Source organism: Pinus tabuliformis, chromosome 3_1 (assembly GCF_031772625.1).
Source record: "Pinus tabuliformis cultivar Carrire ecotype Pingquan chromosome 3_1, CPIR1, whole genome shotgun sequence".
Lineage (NCBI taxonomy): Eukaryota > Viridiplantae > Streptophyta > Pinopsida > Pinales > Pinaceae > Pinus > Pinus tabuliformis.
In genome coordinates this window covers 85,171,184-85,175,397 of record NC_142301.1, presented here as the reverse complement: position 1 = coordinate 85,175,397, position 4,214 = coordinate 85,171,184, and the positions used below count along the sequence as shown (strand labels likewise).

The 4,214-nt window shown below is 41.7% G+C and overlaps 1 non-coding gene across 1 annotated transcript; it reads left to right on the top strand.

Annotated features, from left to right (window-relative positions):
- Window positions 1–3,587: 3,587 nt before the first annotated feature.
- Window positions 3,588–3,675, top strand: TRNAS-GCU (transfer RNA serine (anticodon GCU)). Its single transcript has one exon. It is a non-coding gene; the product is annotated as a tRNA-Ser (tRNA).
- The last annotated feature ends 539 nt before the right edge of the window (window positions 3,676–4,214 follow it).

The window sequence follows — 4,214 nt, the reverse complement described above, 5'->3', positions numbered from 1 at the left end:
AATGCTATGATCTTGTTCCCCTCTCGAGGGTGGAAGCTCATGAGGCTTGTCAAAGACTGGTAAATGGTTGTTTAAGATCTGTTGCATCTCAGGATGAATATGAAGAGAAGTGGGTTCGAGGGCCTGGATGGCATTAAATTGGGCTATAAATCCATGGTTGCCCTTTTTAACAAATTTTCCATCCTATGTGAGCTGATGATAGAGGGATCAACCGCCTGGAGTCTGCGGAGGGTATGTGTGTGGTTGTTCTACTTAAAGCTCATATATAACTCCTGGAAATCCATTGTGATTGGGCCAAGTGTGTGAATCCATTCAACACCTAGGAAAATGTCGCACCCTCCCATGTGTATGGCAAACATGTGGGTCTTTAACTGATAATCCCCCATTTGAAGTTTGACATTTTCACAGCAGCCTTCACATTTCATTGTCCCCCCATCAGCAATTTGGACCTGGAAGTTAGAAACTACTCTGACAAAACAATGCACTGCTTCCGTGACTCTTTGATGGATAAAGTTATGTGTACTGCCACTATCAATCAAGACTACTACCGGGCGATGCTTAATAAAACCTCTGATTTTGAGAGTTTGGGGAGAAGAAATCCCTACCAAAGCATGCAACGAGATAACTAGTTCTTCAGGTACATTGTCCGGCTAGTTGTCCTCATCTTCCTCCTCTGGTTCCTCAAGTGGTGGGGCTTCCTCCGATGAACTGTGATCAGTAGCATCAATTTGAAAGAATTTGGGCTCCTTGCATTTATGCTCGGGGGAGTATTTCTCATCACAGTAGTAACACAATCCTTGCTTTCTTCTTTCCGCCATTTCCACTGGTGACACCTTTTGAACCTTGAGTGTTTGGGTAGTGCTTTGAGCCTGGGTGGGGTGACCCTTGGCTATAAAATTTGGGCGATTAGACTGGGCCGCTAATGCATGTTCTACTTCACAAGCTATCTTGCAAGCATGCAGCCATAAGATAGGGTGACCACTGACAAAACATTCCAAGTAGAACTCATCTTGTAGACCTCCTGTGCGGAAAGCTAAGGCTTCAAAGGCTGTAATATATTCATTCATTGTTCCTGTCTATCAGAGCTTAGTGAGACGACCCAAAATTTAGATTCATGGTCAAAGCGATCTGTAAGAGCTTTTGTGAATGTCTGCCAAGTCACGAGCCTTCCATAGCAACGTTGATGCCACTGCCACCATTGCCATCTTTCATTGTCCAAGTACATGCTATCCACACTAAGCTAAGTCGCATCATCTCCGATGTGATTTAGTGTGAAATATTGCTCCATTTGTGCTATCCATGTGGCCGGATGAGAGCCATCAAATTTATACATGTCCAGCTTGGGTGGTCACGTCTGGGATTGCTGGTGGTTTCCAAAGAGGCGAAGAGAATGGCTAGACTCGCCCTTAATGTTTTCATTGAAAATATATGCCTCCACGCGTTTCTCCAACTTGCCCTTTGCGAGTGTGTCAGCTAAGGTCTTCAGCGATGACAGTATTTCTTTCAATTTTGATTCAAGGCCGTCGATATTCTCATTGGCCATAGCTTGAGCTCTAGTTTGTACCATGCACCGATCTGATGCACTTAAAATTTGGGACCGCCCGAAATTTTTTTGACGTTAACAATTGAATGGTACCACCTTGCTCAGCTCATCGACCTGATTCTTATGGGCAAAGTCTCCTATAAGCATCCCGGGGGGTCTTAGATTTTTTTATTTTTATTTATTTATTTATTTTAATCCGAAAGGAGTTTTACTCCTCACTTAGGAATACTGCAGTAGCCGAATCCTAGAAAAGTCAATGCTGCCCAAAGTCCTGCGAAAATCACACCTAGGTATAGGAGCCCACACAAATAGTCAGATCTGTCGGCGAACCCTCCACTGTAGAGTATGAGTAGGAATGTGGCAGTGATCGAACCCCTGCTGCTAGATCTGAATGGTGGATCTGATTGTTGCAACTGCTACAGAACCCAAACTGCTAGATCTGGATGGCAGATCTGATAGATCTGATTGGCGGATTTGATGGATCTGAATGGCAGATCTGATAGATCTGAATGGCAGAACTGATTGTTGCTGCTGTGATAGATGCTAGATCTGAATGGCAGAACTGATTGTTGCTGCTGTGACAGAACCCCACCTGCTAGATCTGATCTGGCAAAGATGATGCGTGATCCAGAGAGAGACACGGGAACTATGGTCTCAAGGAGTGTCAGGTGCTACAGATCGCAATATACATAAGGGTCTGACAATAGTACTCAGTCCAATCTTTCAGGGCACTAACCAAGGAGGATAAACCATACCCTTAGCCGTACAACCCGACTACCCTATCGTACGCGCGAGTAATCTCCCCGAGTGTTGTTCTCGGTGTACTATAGCAGCAAGACGGCCGACGGTTTATCTATGGCGAGGTTTCAAGAGAGCCTAGGGGACTTTTGATATACCCAAAGGGTACTTGGAAGACAGTCCGTGCATGGTTCTGTCTAATGCGCTACTACTCGAAGGGGTACCCATAGGGGTTACAAGGGAGTCCAACAAGCGTGACTACCTCTTGTATTTCCTGCGTGCATGCCTCCCCAAATCCGTAGGTTTATGCGCTCAACGACAGATCCCGTGGTTTAAAGACGTCGGAATACGTCTCTAGCCAAAAAAATTTTGCTAAAAATTGGAGATCCCACCGGCCCTGGAAAGTGCTCTGATACCACTTGTTATGCTCTTGACCTACAAGAAGATACCAGAATACAAAATATGTGAAGAAATGTACCCAGAACATAGAACAATAAGAAATAATAACAAGTATTTTATTATTCAGAAAGCAATGTTCACTTGCCTCTTCGAGGGGGCAACCTCCAATAGAGCTGGGCTCAATTACAAAATAAGACATGATGCTCCTCGAGGGAAGTCTCTATCCTTTATATAGGATCTAAAGCTCTATCTATCTATAACTAAAGGGTCCGATACAACCATCAGAGTCAGAACAGTGAGCTGCGCAATAAATTCTAGATCCATTTGGTTTTCTTTCACCCTCCATCGACTGAATGTATGAATAAAATGTTGTCGGGATCAATCACTTTTCTTCTATTTTGTCTTCTTCGGACTCCTACCCATTGGTGTAGTTTCGATCATGAACCTATGGCCTTGAGCAACTGATATCTTTATAATAATACATAAAATAGATAAGAACCCTAATAGATAGAGAACCCTTCAATATCTAGATAATAAAATTTGATATTGGAGAGAAATAAATGGACTAATCCATGTAACGCATTTAATCAAACTCATTGGGGAGGGAATGAAGATATGGTAGAGCTTAAATTTTTGATAGCTTTTTTTCTTACTTTTACAGCAGGTATTCTAGCTATCAAATTAGGTCAAGCATTGTATGACTGCTGATTTTTCTGCCATCGAAAAAGCAGAAAAAATCAGTCATACAGAACTATTTTTAACGAAATGAACAATACGATTGACTGGATTGTTCTTTATCCAACTGAATAATCGCAATATTCATTATATTGCCGATACAATCTGTACATACTATGATATACACCTTTACTCCACCATTCATTTTGTTACACATGAACTCTTCCATCTTGGAGAGATGGCTGAGCGGACCAAAGCGGCGGATTGCTAATCCGTAGTACGGATCATCCGTACCGAGGGTTCGAATCCCTCTCTCTCCGTTCGTCCACTATTGATCCTGAAAACGAATAACCCCGAATCTTTCTACGGAACGGAAAAGGCCCATTAACCTAGAGACTTCCTATTTTGACCTTTTTTTTTCATTGCATAGCACAAAATGATAAAGTTATCATTTTGACTGAGCATTTGAACTCAGTATTTTATTTTTTTCCCGCAGTGCAGTAAAGTATTACTGTTTATGGAACAGTAATAGCTCCACTCTTTAGTAGAAAAATGATATTTTTTCATCAAAAATTATATCTGACTTAGTCCATAAATTGCAAAGGTATCGTTCATGAACGAATGGAAGGATTAGAATATCTCGTTTCTTTCTCTTTTTTTATCAATATAAATGGGACCAATCCCTACATTGTGTATGATACATACAAACGATAAAATATTTTGCCTCTCCCTGCTATTATGTATGAACAAAATTGTTTCAAACCTGTTCATCATTAGCAATGTCCAAGTGAATAGATGTTCACTTTTGAGATGATCCGGGTCTAGCTCGATAACATGATCTCTTCCAATCCAATGTGAG